General features: G+C 34.3%; 1 long non-coding RNA gene across 2 annotated transcripts; it reads left to right on the forward strand.

Moving 5' to 3' along the window:
- Positions 1-1909: 1909 nt before the first annotated feature.
- Positions 1910-17687, forward strand: LOC125494037 (uncharacterized). 2 transcript variants are annotated; one of them, XR_007270424.2, is made up of 3 exons: positions 1910-2151; positions 11714-16878; positions 16995-17687. It is a non-coding gene; the product is annotated as an uncharacterized LOC125494037 (long non-coding RNA). The 2 variants fall into 2 exon arrangements; XR_007270425.2 differs by having other exon boundaries at positions 17000-17687.
- The last annotated feature ends 808 nt before the right edge of the window (positions 17688-18495 follow it).

Raw genomic sequence — 18495 nt, forward strand, 5'->3', positions numbered from 1 at the left:
CTCTAAACTAGCATTATATGCATGCGATGCATGCGTCGATTGTTTGGGCCTGTTCTTAATAAATTTCATTTAAATTTCATTTAGAAGTGTGATTTATAATCATTGTTGTACAAACTAATAGAAAGTGATTAGAAACTTTATTGAACGTTTACATATAAGGTCTTATACTCAATTTAAATTTGTAATTTTTTTAATTAAATAACCATTTTTCTAATTGCGTCAAGTTACTTTGTTAATGCTTATTTAGTTTAATTTATCATTAAAATTTTGACCCCTATCTTTAAATTAGAAAAGGATATATTGTAGAAGATTTCAATATCTAATTATATATTTAGTTAAGGACAAAAATAACTTTTTAAAGGTGATACCTTAGCTCCTCCCTGGCTTATATTATAGAGATTGCCAGCGTTTTGTTTGATTTCCCATGCGTTTTGATGCGTGCGCACTAGAGTATCTTTATAGTAGACCTGGGTGTACCATGCTCATGGTGCACCCAGGGACATTTTCGTAATTTATAGCAACTTAAGGTGTACACCCAGCCCAAACTTTTCAGCCCATGTCATAATGTTTCAAATGGATATAAAATTTATCTGATTTCTCTCTCCTCTTTTTCTTTACGTTTCTCTCTCCTTTGTCACTATGTCTCTCTCTTCTTCATTTTTCCTCTCTGACAATCTTTAACCGCCATTTTTGCTTGGTTCCAGCTTCTTGCAAGCTCCTTTTGATGCTCATTTTCAAGCTCTTTGTTCATTTTAATTTAATTTCTTTAGTTGTTATATCTGAGCAAAGAATCATATTTTTGTGCACATATGAGCAAAATAAAATATGCTCATTTTAAGATAATGAGCAAACATTTTAAAAAGATAATGATCAAATCATCAAATAACAATTCACATTTTGACAAATGAACATATAAACTTGTTCATTTTGTGCTAATGAACAGTGATTTTGGAGAATCAATTTTACAATAAGTAACTGACACATATTTATTCAAAGCAACAATTGAGCAAAACTCTTCTTGCTCATTTACATTATTTTGAATCATTGTAATATTCATTTATCAAGTTTCAAAAACAGAATAAGAACAATAATGCACATTTTAATAAATGAACATATAAACTAGCTCATTCTGTGCTAATGAACAATAATTTTGGATAATGAATTTTGCAACTAGTAACCGACATCTATTGTCATTCAACTCAACACTTGAGCAAAATTCTTCATGTTCATTTACAGTATTTTGAATCACTGTAAGATTAATTTATCAAATTCCTAAACATAACAAGTAAATTCCAAAAAATAAAAAAAAAATCAAAAAAGCTATTAGATGTTTATGTTATCTACAGGAAAATATGGCAATATTCTGAGTTCACCATTGATGTCTTCATCTTCTGTTTAGGGAAAAATTAAAAATTGCATCACTAATTAGACAAATTTAGGGCAAAAATTTACCTGAATTAGTTTCTGATTGCATGCCAACACTAAGTATTTCACTGAATGAAGAAATTTGCAATTATGTTGTTGATTCGCATGTTTGAATTGATTCCGCCATTAATGATTCGCACGAATGAGTTGAATCCGCCATTGTTGATTTGCAAAAATGAGCGAAATTAGCTTCTGAATCATCGTTAATACAATTTATTGCTTCTATTAAAAGAATTTGCAACTCTGATTCAGATGTTTGAGTTGAATCCGCCATGAATGATCCGTAAGATTGTGTTGGTTCCTCCTTTTTTCTATTTCTAAGCTTTGGAAGGAAGAGGGAGAAAGAACAATTATTGCCCCAAAATTACTAGCGTACCCCTTAACTTGCAATTATCTACGAAATACCCCTGGGTGTATCATGAGCATGGTACATGGTACACCCGGGTGTACAATGAGTGGACTCGTGCGCACTATCCTGCACCATTTAGCCATCTTAGGATTGCCCCCCGACAAGAATATAGGCATTTCTGAGTTCTCTACTTCCGCTATATTCCCCTCCTTGTTTGTCATCTATATAAACAAAGTGCGAAAGCTTTTGCCGCTCAAACTCCAGCAACTTCTTGCGTAGTTTCGCCATGATTGGTATCGGCCATCGAAGTATACAAATTGCACAAAACCATTGGCCCTCATTCGTCTTCAACTCGTCCTTCGACGTAACTAATTTAGGTATGTGCTTCCTCATAAATTCCTTAATTTTCGTACATTATTTTTATTTTATCTATACAGATACTTCGTATAGAAATCAGCGAATCATAGAACGGGAAACCGGATTGTGGAAGATAGCTTTTCATAATTTGAGGGTTTTGAATAATTGACATTTTTGGATTCCACATATACCTTTGTGACTGCATTTTTGTTATGCTCTGGTCCATGGATTTCGCAATGCATATAGTTTACAGCGACGATTGTTGTAAATATTTAGTAGTAGAATTGAATGACATGTGTATCGAGCTAGCTTGTGTTCTTAGAAAAAATCTGGACTAGATGATTGAGCACGCTTAGCTGATAGATCATAGAATTCATTGTTCTAGTATTAGCCTATAAGTGGCGGTGGTGTGCGTGTGCATTTGCGTGTGTTTGTGGGAGCGGGGGGTTACTTGTCTTTATCTCGAAAGGTGTACTTGAGTTTTGTTGGCACCGAACAGCCTGCCCAAGAGTGTAGAAGATACTTATGGCCTGCGTGGGATGAGACTGAGGAAGAATCACTTGCTTTTAGTGTGACTTGACATGTTAATGTCAAAACTCACTGAAGTGCTGCGATAATTGTGTAACAAATCTAACATTTGACTCCATTGATGGAGCTTAGATAAAGGAAATGGAGAAACAGTAGAGAGAGGAAGAGAGGCGAGAGAAGGATGAGAGGAGAGAAAATTAGAGACTACATTCTATTATCGTGATAAAAGTAAGTAGAATATTACAACCTATCTTATTTATACTAATTACAATTAGTAATCAAACTAAAGCTAGAATTCCATCTAACAACCTAACTAACTACAATGACTAAAACTGTATACTTCAACACCCCCCCCCCCCCCTCAAACTGGAAATTGTGAAAAGTACTTCCAGTTTGAAGTGGGAAGTATTAGATCATACAATGCGATGTGAACTCAGATCTACCAATCAACGATGCTCTAACATGCCAACTCGAGATGTCGAAGATGCGCTACTCAAGCATGGAAAGACTTGGAGACATGCCAAGCTGTGAAGAAGTAGAAGAACCCCCTTCAAACTTGAACATTACATAACTAGTGTAGCAACAACAACCAAACTCAGAGTGTCATATTCAGTTCATTCACTTCATTGTGATGGGTAATGGGTTATAAATGGATGTGTAGTAGCTGATCCACCATGAGGTAGGAACCATGTTTATTGTTGAACAACAGGGTGCCCAAAGCCAACATTACAACCTATCCACAGAAGTAGAAATTGGAACAACCAATCAACACTCATGCTTGTGCGAAAGTACCTCAAACAAACATCAAGCACCACTTCAAAAATCCAAGTACCTATCCTCCAAAATCCAACAATCAAGAGAACCAGTACAACAACCATATGCCATAAGCCCACAACTCCAAGATGAAATAGGAAGACAACAGAAGAAAGAAAATGAAAAATGAGAGTGAAAACGACCACTTGGGTCTTGAAAGAACCACAACTATGTGTGTCAAAATGACCATCTACTGGGTCAAAACAAGATCACAATAGATCATCAAGGAAGACCTGGTCACAAAAGATCACTATGGATCACAACAAAGGCCTCTATGGGAACAAAATAAGCCTCTATGGGCAACAAGTCACTATGGGAAACAAACCACTATGGGCAAAATGACCATCTATGGGTCTTAGAAAGAAGCCTCTATGGACGAAATTGACCAACTACGGGTCACAAAACATGCCTCTATGGGGAAGTTTGACCAACTATGGGTCTTGAGAAAAAAAAGGACCACTATGGGTCAAAATAGATCACTAAGGATCATCAACCTCAAAAGGGGCTACAAAAAAAAAAAGCAGGATGATGAAATTGAATGTTAAGCAAGATTTTGAGAATAGAATTTGATTGTCAAGGATAGAAAAGAATATCAAACAAAGGGAGCGAGTAAAGTGATCAAACATTTACAGTTTACAGAAATTCAGGTAGAATAGAAATCAATGGAAGAAAAATGACAAAATCAAGCATGTATTTCAATTGTTATTCAACGAATTGAATTCTTCAACAAGAAACTGATTCAAGAATTCGAAACCCTAGAAATCGATTTTGATCGAATGAGAAAGAGCAAACAAATCTGAATTCACAAGCAGCGAATTTCATAAATCAAGAATTCTCTTCTTGTTTCGCCAAGATATTTCGCAACAAATTGACATTCAAACTCAAAAATCTCAAATTGAGAAGAGTACAAGAAGCCCGAAAACATAGTTACTAGGACTCGGCTAGGAGTGTCGGATATGGGTACGGATCCGAGTGTCGGGTACGGCAATTCCAAAAAAAAGGGCACGGGGACTCTGTCTGAAATTTGGACATGGGTACGGGTACGCGAAAATAATTAGCTAATTTATATTTTATAATTGTCTATTTATAATATATTAATAAAATTCAGGTATTGTTAAGAAGAAAAAAAATATTTTAATAAAAGAAAGTAGAACGGAAGAAGGAAAGGAGAGAAAGAAAATAAAAAAGAAAAAAGAAAAAAGAAAAGAGAAAAGAAAAGGACAAGTCACGTGCACTTTATGACAAAAAGAAAAAGAAAAAGAAAAAGAAAAAGAAAAGATGAAGAGACAGAACAAAAGAACAAGATCACAGAGAGAGAAGAAGAGAAGAGAGAAGGAAGAGAAGTGAAGACTAAAGAGACAAAACACTTACCGGCGAGTTCGAAGTTTCGCCGGCGAGTTTGAAGCTCCGGTCGGCGAGTCAAGGTGAGTTATCGCCTTTTCCTCTTCTCCTCTTCTTCTTTTCTTCTCTTCTCCCCTTCGAACTCTAGGGTTTGAGAATCTAGGGTTTAGAGCCGCCGTTTCCGAGTGAACTTTGCCGGATCCGACACGTATTTCGTACCAGTGTCGGTGTCGTGTCGTACCGACACCGGTATATGGCAAAATTTGCCGAGTTCGGGTAACAGAGCCCGAAAATGAGTTCAAAATTTCAATGAAAATCCGAAATCAACCACGAATCTGAAAAATTTAAGAAAAGACGATGATTATAGATGAAAAAGAAAAGAAGATGCAATAGAAAATTCGACCAAAATTGAGAGATTTGAAATGAAGAATATCGAGTTATGAATCGCCAGAAAATTGAGATTGGAGAAAAGAACCCTAGAAATTGTTGATTGAAGAAAAAATGCGGAATTAGTGAGCTAGGATTCGTATCCCGCTCTGATACCATGTTACAAATCTAACATTTGACTCCATTGATGGAGCTTAGAGAAAGGAACTGAAGAAACAGGAGAGAGAGGAAGAGAGGTGAGAGAAGGATGAGAGGAGAGAAAATTAGAGACTACATCGTATTATCTTGATAAAAGTAAGTAGAATATTACAACCTATCTTATTTATACTAATTACAATTAGTATTAAAACTAAAGCTAGAATTCCATCTAACAACCTAACTAACTACATTGACTAAAACTGTATACTTCAACAAATTGCATGCTACATAGTGCTCTATTCTAGTTCAAGTAACATCTTACTAAACTTGTGTGGTGATGGTAAGTTTCAAGGTGGGAAAGGATTGTGGTAATGACAAGAATATGAAACCAATTATTAGGCTGTGTTTTCATGCTGGAATATCTAAAGACACTTGTTGAACATAAGTAGGTTCTAGCTTCTACCATTGGAACATTGAGCTCTAGTTTATGCTCTATCAAATATGCAACTCTCGTACTAGGAAGTCTAGTTAATATCTCGTGCAAGACCTTGAGATGCTCATCCTCCAATGTATCTTGGAAGCACATTGCTTTTTCAAGACACATTTCTCCATGTTTCATCACCTTTGTGCCATCTGGGCTTACTCATTTTCATTTCATTAGATCATTTAGCTCTACTAGCCATGCAAATTAATAAAAAAAGCAATGCATTTGTAAGATTGAAATCCGTAGGCATCCAATTTGCTTCACATAATGAACACCAATTGCCAAAATAGTGTACCAGGCAATTTATGGTATAAAGCTATTATTAGGAGTTGAGACAGAGAAGAGTTCTTTAAGTTTGGTATTAATTTCTACCTGTGAGCTTGTGACTCGTGAGACAAATACTGGTGCTTCAATTGTAGTCCAATGACGCGAAGAAGGCGTCTAGGCGATGTTTTAACTGAGTTTGGTTAAAAATCCTAACAGTTTACCTAGTAGAAGTAAACATTCTAATAGCACCGTCTGTCCAGTTTCCAGATCATATTCTCTTTTAGAAAAATATTCTTCTGTCCTTTGTAATTCTGCATCCTACAACCCTATAACCATAATGTTCCCGCTTCTTGAATTGCCTTTGACATAGTTTATCCTTCATCTTTAAATGAACATAGCTTAACGCTTAACTTGAAAGTGTCGAAACTCATTTCATGTCTGATGTCACAGAGGTAGGGGTTAGAGACATACGGAAAATTATTATAATATTCTCTTTCTGGAGAACCATGGGGCTTGGGTAACTTTTCATTTTAACGCCTAAGATAGTAGCTAACCATGTGGCATGTTTAATAAACAGCGCATATGAAGTAGCCGTGGAGTAGCTTTTAGTATATTGACTAGGTCAAATATTAACTGCTGACAGCCACACACAACATTGGTGTTCTGCAATATAGCAGTGACTGCTAGGTTTTGATGTTACGCAAAAGTTATTAAAATTAGCTTTCATGGTTTTGTTTTGCAAAAGCTATTGAAACTAGCTTTTATGATTATCATCTTCTATATATATATATATATATATATATATATATATATATATTTGGAACTACCAAACAACTTTTGGAGTTTGGACAACTAACTCCTGAATGCTGATATCTGTTTGCTAACACCTAGTAGAACAACTCAAAACTACAATATTCTAATACGTATGCTAGAACAGTTGGTTTTGAGGAATAGGCTCAATGAAACAAGAAGCTTTTTGCATGTAAACTTACTAACTGTGTACCGTAATACAACTTATGTTTCTGCTCCCGCTGTACTGATACCAAAAAGTTCTTATTCCCCAGTTTGGTTCATTTTTCAGAAGGGTGAAAAGCTGAATTTGTGATATTGTACCATGGGATTCCTAGAACATGAATACATTAGTTTGGGATTCTGTTAGCCAAAGCATGAAAATGGTTTTGGTGTCTGACCTTTCATACTGATTGCTGGAGAAGTTTTTGGCAGTTATAGTTTATGAGCTCTTTTCCAACAAGTAAAGTTAAAACACTATTATTTGAAGTATAAAACTGTAAATGTATGCAACGATTTTGCTAGGTCCGTGTTTCACATTTCTTCATGTCTTTGAGATACACAAATACACAATATCATACAGACGTGAAGTGATATAGTGAGGTTAGAATATAAGATCTTTGCTTAAATGAAATGGATGAACAATGTCTCAATTGCAAAAGATAGCCACTTCGCTACAAACTTCTTTTGGAGCTTGTTGCTAGATAATTGCTAGATTAGCCTATGCTCTTGAAACAGATGGCTGCCCATATTTACCCTTCATTAATATTTGAATTCCTGATTAACAGCTTATATGAGTTTGCATTATACTTAGATTGTTCAACAGTTGGAGTTGACTAGATTAGAACACTTACTTGTTGGATTCTTACTGATAAATAGAAGTGCACCACTATGTTATTGTTGAGTGACTTTTATCAAAGCCAGAACTGAGAAGTAGTTTTAGAGTAACATGCAATGGAGTTTAATAACTTTCCTCCTGTTTTCAAAAATAATTTCCAACAGTTTCTTTTGGACCTTCATATCATCTTAGCAAGGCTCTTGAGTTATTGAGATTTACCAGGTCGGTTCACTACAAATTTTTACTAGTCCTGAGGCTCCATTGGTATTCTTTTACCAGCAGTGGACATTCTTTCCTATGTGAGGATAGGGATTATGGATATTATTGTCATTTTTTAAGATATAATTTTTGTACTGTTCCAGCTTTGGGAGATAGTCCTATGATGTTTTCTGCAAATAAAGTCTGCCAGTCATTTGGGAGACAAAAACACAAAAGTGGCAATCTTTTTTGTGGTCATGAGTTCGGTTTTAAGATTGCAATGGTTGAGAAGAATAAAGGATCCAAAAGGATTGGATGCATTGTCAACCTTATTTCTTTGTTGCTATACTTCTGTTGGTCTATATTGTCTAGTGTTTTGAAGCTGCAATTCAATCCTCAGGCTGTCGCCTTTGTTATCTGAGGTACCCTTCTCTGGCAGAGCTACTCTGCTAGGTAGAATAAATATTTTACACATCTGGTTTGACATATATATTAAGGAACGAGTATTTGGGTCATTTTAGCAGGTAGCAAGGGTAATGAGTAAGGATTGATGCAAGTTCTTTTTATTCTTTAATCTTAACTTATTTGGTGGACCTAACCTTTATAAGGAAATGTCCATATTATTTTGAGACAAACCTAAAAGGAGAGTGAGTCAATTAATGTATTGAGAGATGGAGGGAGGAATTCTAAGTAGTGCTCTCTTTTGTATGTAGATAGGGGTGTTTTAGTTAGGTTGTTTGTTTTTTTTTCCATGCTTTGTGGAATTGTTATCTTTAGTTAGATTTGGAAGCGTTACTGTATGTAATATAGTTGTTTGCTGAAGTTTCCTTTGGGTGGCCTCAAGTTACGCAAATGTGTCGTTGCAGCGCTTGAGCTAGGTGTATTGGTGTTTCCTTTTCTCTTGGTTCGTCTCTCCTGAAGTTGTTCTTTTTAGTCCACATGGATGAATTAGGCTTGTTTCTTTGTTATTTATAGTAATGATGTTTGTTTCTTTGTTATTTATAGTAATGATGTTTGTTTCTTTGTTATTTATATACGCTCCTATTGTGCATCTTTTTTCTTTGTTATTTATAGGACTGATGTTTGTTTCTTGGGGAAGTTCAGCATTTTCTTTTTCCAGAGCACAAGCTTTTAATTTTTATCTATGGAGCAGTAATTCTAATAATTAAGGCCTTGTCCTTTTCACCTTAGAGACACACGTACGATATCTAATGAGGTTCATCAATTTAAACAAAGGCTAATGACTTCAATCCACTACAACCAAGTTAGGGTACATTCAGATAAAGGCGAACTGAAGTTATTAAATCAGATAACTTAGGAGGGTGATAGAACACAAAGTTGAAAATCACCAAAGTTGGTTACCTTGAGAAAAGCCAAGCTCTTATCCTTACTTGAAAGTTTGTTTTCTGGATTTTCCCTACTTCATGGACACTATGACATCATCATTAGGATAGTGTTTCAATAATTATACAAGTACCTAATGGCTAATGCAATCACTGAAAGAAAAGCTTTGCATAAATGCCATAAAGCTACCTATATTGGCCGTGTTAATATGCTTTCTTGTAATGCTGTGTGAAACACCCATTATTTTAAAGTGTGTTGTGATTCATCCCTCTTTTGTCTACATGGACTATTACATCATCCAATTTTTCTTCATTCTTAAGCATTGCTCGCTTGCTGACATGCTTCCATACTGTGATATACAATTATAAATGATATTATGATGCATGGATAGGACTTGTAATCAATTTGAGGTACATATTTCTGATGGACCCAGTTTTATTTGGTCAGCTGCGTTTAGTAAAAGGATTGAATTTATATCCTGTTTTACTGTGCCAAGTTTGAGGGAGCTATAGGATACTGTTCTGTAGTGCTAGTTGCTGCTGTCACTATCTTAAATGCTTTACATAATTTTGGCTTTTATATTACCTAGTTGATTAACATATTGTTGTCCATGTAAACTAGTTTGTGGGTTACATGCAATACACGAGATGTTAATCATGTCAATAAGATATAAATACAAGAAAATGAAAGAGAAGTATTTTTAAGAGACACAAATAAAGTGATAAGTGAAAAAGAAAAGAAAGAAATGTGATAAAACAAAGGAGAAGAGAGAGTTATATTTGTAGGCGACATTTTAATTTATGTACTATTTCGTGATGAATAAAATATTTCGTGCTTATGATTCATTTCAACCTATTTCTTTTTTATGGTAAAGATCGTATATTTCTTGTTATAAGGTTTTGAGTTCAAATTTCATCATATTCAGGTTCATGTTCAATATTTATCTCAATTCATTTTAGGTTACAAGATAATGAAATATAACACCTTTTAGTATACTGTATTAGTATAGATAAACAATATTGTGGATTTAATAGCATTACTCCTCGTGTGTGCTCAAAACGCCACAAGTTAATCAGGTATACCTGAAATATTATGCGTCATGAGCAACTTGACATGTGTCTAACATCGATTTCTCAGGAAAAGATTCTTGTCATCATTTTCAAGTTTTAACCAGTCATAATGCAGCAATCAGACTAAGTTGCATCCTACTTGAGTTGCAATCTTATTTTACAATATTGGGTCGATGTTTGACTTAACTGGTTTTGTAATAAATTATATTGGTAAAGCAAAGTTGAAACAAACAGAAGTTAACAATGATAAATGAAATCATTGATTAATCTGGCCATGTACGACAGTCCTAGCTTAATTGCTTAGGATGCTGTTAGTGGGTTTAACTGTTCAAAACATGATTTGAGGACAACTGGAAGGGAATTCATGACTTATGTTTTGATATTTATATTTTTAATTTATTAATATTTTTATTTTCAAATAATTACACTAAATATTATTTGATTTTACAATTAAAACTTTAGTATATGCGTTCGAAATTATGAAATCAAATTTTATACAATACATTTATTATTATTTTAATGGTATGTGAATTGTATGAAAAGTTAACACTCTAAAGACATAGTCCAATTTCACGGTTAGATGAGGGGATGGCTGCAACTTTACAAAAATGTTTTACAAGATATATAAGGTATTTTGTCGATATAAGAATCAATAAAACATATTAGTTAAGATGGTAAATGTATAGTAATTTTTACCAAGAGGTTAAGGCTCCGTTTGGTAGGGCGTAAAACGTTTTCCCGGAAAACTGTTTTCCTCTATTTTCAGTTTTACATTGTTTGGTTGGCAAAAGAGTGTAAAATCATTTTCCCTTGGGGTAAAATTACTCTCCCAAGGATGGAAAACCATTTTTCTTTCAAAATGAAGGGAAAACTATTTTCCTTCTCTCTCTTGTACACTCCTCTCACTACCTCCTTACTTTCCCTTTCATTTTCCTTTCATTTCATCATTTTTTTTACATCGAACCAAACAACGGAAAACTAATTTTGGAATTGTGTTTTTCATTGTAAATTGTTTTCCATGAAAATCATTTTACACTGAAAATATTTTACGCCCTACCAAACGGAGCCTAAGGGTTTGATTCAAGATATCAACATATTTTTTCCAAAAATCCTAATTAGATTGTCTGTTGTTGGTTAATTGCATGTGGCAAAATTTTAGTGCACAAGTGAATGTTCTATGTGGCATATAAACTTTGAGAAGCATATCTTTTAATATATTTGTATAGATTTAGCTCTTTTGTAAACATTTCTTTTCCCTTCGGAAATTGTTGATGCAATAATCTATGGCTATATTTGTGCAAGGAGGGATTTTCATGCCTTGTAATGTCATCTTAGCATGTTATGTGAATACTGAACTTCTCTAAAACTATTTTACCTTTTTTTAGGCAAGTGGTTGATTGTACAAGCCGGGTACCATGTAGTTGAAATTCCACCACTCTTACGTTTTCGTCACGTGAATTTTGCTTGATCTCAAGTAAATTTATGAACCTGTGCAAGAGTTTATTCATCATACATTCGAGACTAATTTTTTGCTCCTTTACTTATTTGAAATCTTTTTTTTTTTTTTTTTTTTTTTTGTATATTGTGCTCATTTAGATGATTTAAATGAGCAAAAATGTAGATTTGGGTGTACCATGCTCAAGGTAAAGTTAGTGGAGCTTATTTTATTATATATGAGAATATGTTGAAACTTATTGGAATTTATTTTTTATTTTAACTAAAGAGAACACACCCACTGACGGATCTAGGAATTTGAAAATGGCTTATCACACTAACGCATAACCGAATACAATTAATGACCAATACATTAAAAAAATCATAAAAGTTTTCAAAAGCAATAAATATTAATATTACAACCACATAGTATAGAGAAAACATAACCACCAATTGTACATCATACATCACAATACAAAACCCTAAGGTCACTTTTTTAGATCATAATTACTTCGTATGAGTATTAAAATAATATATTATCCGTTAAATCATAATTTTGGCAATTTCAAATATCCAAATGATGGAATTAAATCATAATTTTAGCAAAAAATAAAAATTACAAAATGAAAAACAAAACCCTGAAAGTAAAACAACTCCAAAAGAATATGTGGAGGTTGGAGGTTGACGTTGCCGACTAGGGAGAAATTTGAGTTGTGGACTCATGGCAGTCGTCGAGGTGCTGAGCGACACTGGCTAGTGGTTAGGGTTTGAACTGTTAAACATCCGCACTGAATAAAGAAATCTTCCACACTTTCAGAAATTGAGCGGCTGCTGGCTTGGCTGGCTTGGCTGGCGGCGAGGCGGCAACGGACTAACTAGCGGCTTGTAGTGTTGCGTTATGGGTCTAATTGTGGGCATGTGGCGAGAGCGAGACTCATCATAGGAGAGAGAGAAAGACTTAGGGTTTACGGGAGAAAAAACCCACGTTATTGATTGTGAATTTTAATTTTTTTTTTCCAAATTAATGGTTGGTCACCTGACCAACTAAGACCGAATGTAGGTCCGCCACTGAACACATTTGAAACTAGCTTCTTGGCTTGGATAGGGTCTTTCAAATTAGGTTTCTTTATTCCCCTTCAAAATTATATTCTTATCATTTTCCTGATTCTCCATTTGCAATGGATAAATGCAATGAGAGGTGAAACGTAATCCTGGACAAGAATCAAACGTAGCATACCTATTTTCGCGGCTAACTTTTATCATTCTTTAGTGATCATTAATAAATATGATCATCGGAACTTATTGTTTAAAATGACATGGCCCCATTCTAAACTTAAAATCATCTCGGACCTTGAGATTTCCATTGTCATATTTATTATGATCACCATAGGACACTTTCTAAATTTTACATCATTAGACTTATGTTTCTTTTATTTTATATTAATCGATATTCGATAGCACTTGACTAGCATATAATTTTAAGAGCTTTATTTGGCTTCTTTATTTTATTGGTTGTATTTGACAGTAGATATTTTTATATTGTAATTAAAGGATTGTGGGGCCATCAACTATTAGAAGCAAGAATATAGGTGATGTTTCTTTACTATCGTTGGGTTTCTCATGTAGAGAGAAATAGTTTTTCCTCCGTTTCAGAGTAGATGACGTGGTTCGACTTTTGCATTTCCTTTATTTATTTGTCAATTTCACAAGCCATTTTCTTCCACATTCTAGTGGCTTGATGAGTCGAACCCCCTCACACATCACCCACCTGCTCAAAATTTTCCTCACTCTCCGGGTCGCCATCATGCTCCATATCCACGCTACAATCTACCTCCCCACCCCTACCATCATCCCCTACATTCTTCTGTTCAGCCACGTTATTCAAGCCCCTCTATCCCCAAATTAGCTTCATCCGTCAATTTAAGTTGCTGCCAAGCCCCTACTTCAAGAACTCTATTAACATTAGGGATTACCTCCACCCTCACTTACAGCACCTTTCCTTCGATCCCCTGCTACTACTCTCTTCATCTTGCGTGTGTAGACTTCGAGTCGCTCACATCCTTCTTTGTCACGAAATAAGGCCTTGCAGCTAGTCAGTTGGATAGGCTGGCCCTTAAATAAGGATTATATTATCCCCAATTTTTATGAAATTCAAGATGCTTTAGGTGATGCTTTCAGCCCTGAACCCCACCCCATGCTTACCTCATGTTCCTCCACAACTGTCATCAAACAATCCTTCTCACTATGACCGATTACACCACACAAGAAACAAAAGAAGGGTGTCTTTCATATTGAAAAGAAACCCTTATTTCTCGTCCATCCTTCCCTTTTATGCGTTGAGTATGTCCAATTGATTTTGTTATAACTAATAAAACTTTAGCTCGACGATATGATTCCAATCCTAAGTCATCTTCTTCCAATTCAAAAACTAGCCCTATAGAAGAACAAATAGCATTGACGTCATCATTTATTCTACAGTAAATTTTTAATTCGTAACCAAAAGGGAAATTGAATCAATGGAACTTCGGACAGTTGTTCAATGCCCGATATTTCATCAAGGATGAGAAGTTTCTGCTCGAAGCACCATGGTCCTCTCGTGAGAACTTTCTCTTTGTCTTTCCAATGAAAAAATTGTACAACAAAAAGATGTACACCAATTACCTTAATGACGATAATCTGTTTTAATCCCCATGATTACATCATGGTTTGTTTGAATGCTTTAATATTAAAAGGTTTATCTGTCAATAATCGCCCCGCCACCATGAGCGAAACCCTGTCACTAGTATCGTTCAATTTTGTGTCACAAAGATCCATAACTTCGAAATCCTCATCTTCCAATTTTACGTTGAATCATCGAATCACTAGATCATCGGCCATAATGGCTGAAGATCTTCCTCGGAAAGAGGGAGAAAGCGCCTGTTCTAGGAGGGAGAATACTCATGTCTTTCAAGGGAGAGGGAATTTTTTTATCTCATTCGTCTCTTTCTAAATACGAGAATTAAATAGGTTTACAATGAGAGAAAAGGGAAAATCAGTTTATTCTAAGGGTACTTATGTCATTCTATTCTAAAGAACCTTAATTAGTTTATAAACAACTCTTTCACCAACTATTCATAACAACAAATGACTATTAATACCACTTTCTCAAGGATAACCATAAAATGGGGTTACCACTGAGAACTAAAATTAAGTTTGGTTACGAAAGAGAAAAAACCATAGTTTTGGGTCACCATCGAGAATTTTCCAAAAATGTATTTAGTGAGAAAAAACCCTTTTTTGTGTATATTTTTACTAAAATATCTACTTTACCGTTAGATTCTGGCCATAAAGTCAAATTTCTACTATTGACCTACCCTATTTCAAATTAAAACTTCTGATTAAAAAATTATGTAGATGCACGTGACTTCCGTACACAACATATGCCACATAGAATTAAGTTTTATCTATCATCATGATCATACCACTCTTTATTATTGCAAAGCAAACGAGCCATTTAGGGCCTGTTCGTTATCGTTTTTTGTTTTCAGTTTTCAGTTTTTTTGAAAACTAAAAACCCCAAAAAAGGAAGCTAGAAAAAGTGATTTTCACTTTTTACTTGTCAGTTTTCGAAAACATCATGTTCCCAATAAATTTGACTAATTTTTTATTCATTATAGGACATAAATCATATGAATTTGAAAATGAAAAAACCAAAAAACAGAAAACTACAATAATGCTGTACGTGCCCTTAGTTAATGGCTGAGGGTTGGTATATGATTGTTATTAAGGATTCGTTTAATAGGGTGTGAAATATTTTATAAGAAGATGAGTTTTTCTTTTTTTCTTATTTTTCGTTTATTGATTTGTTAATGGGTGTAAAACAAGTTTTGCATCAAGGGAAAAAAATCCTTGTATAGGTGAAAATTATTTTCCTTTCAAATAGAAGGGAAAACATATTTTCCTCTCTCCTCCTTAGCAATCTTTTACTCTCGTCCTTAGCAATCTTTTACTCTCCTCTTATCCATCCTATTCCTTCCCCTTCTATTTTTCTTTTTGTCATAACTTTTTTTTTTTACATTGAACCAAACAAAAGAATATTAGCTTTGTAAAATATTTTACATGAAAAATCAGTTTACATTGTAATTATTTTATATCCAACCAAACATAACCTAAATATATCAATAGGGTCATTATTCTGGTATGGAATAACTACTATGGGGTGAACCGATATCTTCATGCCAGTAAGTCGGTCTGAAACCTGCAATATAAAACACATAAAGTAACCTTAGGGGTTGATCCTAGGGACCCCATCTCACGCCTAAGCGAGTAAAGGAAATATCAATAGCTCTCAAATACAATATAATAATGACTGAACGTACCTTAATGACTCAAATCATGTTGTACTTATAGTGGACAGGAGTGTCCTAAAGAGGATATGACACTTCTTCTATTGGCTCAATTAACACTTATCGTTTCCTTGATACTTATCTTCAGGCCCATATGCCATTATAATTTTCACTTATGACGGAAAACTTGTTTTATACCCCTTAACAAATCAATAAACGAAAGAGATGAGGCCTAGGCTCGTTACAGATGGCCCAAATGAAGAATATTGATAAGACACATGATAGTGACCTGTATTCCTATAATACCGGTATCATAAAGATTTCCATTCTAGATCTGCACCTAACCTCTTGATGGTTTGACCATGACGGTGTTTGGCTGTCTAACATACTAGTATGGAACTTGGAAAGCTCCCATACACAGTCAATAGTCATGTAGCTTACTAGCTTATATCAGTTATATGCATTATCACACACATCCGAGTTTCCACACTCCTCCCCACTTTACAACTTCTGAGTGGCGGATATAGACATTTGAAATATATCTCTGATTGAGAGTAACACTTCAAGTGTGTATTTCCTCAAATTGCGTAAATTCTATATATTAAACTATTAGATATCCATTGAAAATTGTGGCGAATATGACATCCTTTTTTTTCTCCTTGCTAAAATTTGTGTCCTGAGCTTTGTGAAACAAAAAGCATGAGCCATGAGGCCAGGAGGGAGAAGGAAAAAGGTGCATCAATGTAATAGTCAAAAAGAGAGCTAGTGGATGGCTGCTTTTAGGTGCTTGTGTAAGCTTCAATGTCCATGTCTTTCCTAAAAGACTACTTTATGGAATAATATAATATTAGTACTAATATGAAGAAAATAGTGATATCAAGGAGCTGACTCTTAACTATTTTTGAAGGCCAGAGGAAGATGACGCAAGCTTAGCCTATTATTCTCTTCATCAATTGTTTACACCAAGTATCAACCAAATAAGGGAATCAAGGATTTCATAGGTTATAAGATTTTTGCAGAGATGGAAAAAGGCTCGTGAGCTGCAAAAGCACATGATGTATCATGTACTTGATGAAAATATGTATACATTTGTGATACCCGGCCAGTTTGTACTTTAAAGTTTTAATGAAGAAACGCTCCATATTAATAAAATATTAACAAAATGTAGATAAGTACTTGTATCAATGTTTGGTACATTAAAAAGCTAATTACAATAAGGACAAATATTCAAACATTGAAAGAGTAAAGGGAATTCCAATTTAGCGAGAGAGAATGAATTCCAAAATTTTCTAGAATTGGGAGGAAGACCTTAACCAATGAGTTATCACGTAAGTTTTCATATTGACATATAGCACGTGACATACATAATGACAATTAGATATATGTCCTAATTGAGCTGCTCAATTGGAATTTATATCAGTAATTAAAATAGGAATTTTAGTAAGCAAAAAAAGATCTTTACTAGAGGAGTTTCCATCATATTCCTCGGCTTCATAAAAAATGTAACACTTATATTTTTAGAGTTAAATTTTACAAACATTGACTACGAATACCCACCACTACATCCTAATAAATAGCATAATCATGTGTGATCTTCTTAGATTGGTCTCATTGTCTACTTTTTAAATATGTAGTTTTTAATAATTTGTACGAACACGTAATCAAAGAGAATAATAGTCAAAGTAGTGCATTGGACACCGTCAACAATCAAATGTTGCATTTTTTATGGAGCAGAGGAAGTAATAACTAAGCATGTATGTCAATCTCTCTGTAAAATGAAGTCTAAGCCTACATAGCGTTGGGTATAAATCTCAACTCGCACATTGGAGAAATAAGGAGTTACCTAGTTTCTAATAGTTCACCAACTACATTAGTATGAGTCCTTTTGAAAAGGAGCCCAAAAATAAATCCATCCAAACTTGGTCCAAAACGAACAATACCATACTAATGGTAAAGCTGTAAGTGGACTCGTGGCACTAACACATAACTGCCAAATTTGTGAGATCAATGGTCTCTTATGATAGTGGAGTATGGTTCTACTTCCTTACCCCTAATTGTCCTTAATCATTTATAATTTTGGGAACTCGAGGAAAGTTGAGACGTATAATGCTAAGAATAAGTTGTTTGGTTTATATGGACACCATTAAAGTTCTTATTATACAGTATAAATATGTAAGGTTGATTTGCTTATTTAGTTACTTGTTGAATGTTGATAATAAGACTTTCTTCAAGAAATGATTTTCTATGTTTATACATATGAATTTTGATGAAAGTTAATCTAGAAAATTCTAGATAGGTCATGTAATGTAAAGAAAAATCTTATATGCATGTCTTAGATTTGTCTAGAAAAATCTTGTAAAATATCTATGTAAAAAATCTAAGTTTAGAATATTTGAGTGTGTGTTAGA

This window comes from Beta vulgaris, chromosome 3 (genome assembly GCF_026745355.1).
Source record: "Beta vulgaris subsp. vulgaris cultivar EL10 chromosome 3, EL10.2, whole genome shotgun sequence".
In the NCBI taxonomy this organism is placed as follows: Eukaryota; Viridiplantae; Streptophyta; class Magnoliopsida; order Caryophyllales; family Amaranthaceae; genus Beta; species Beta vulgaris.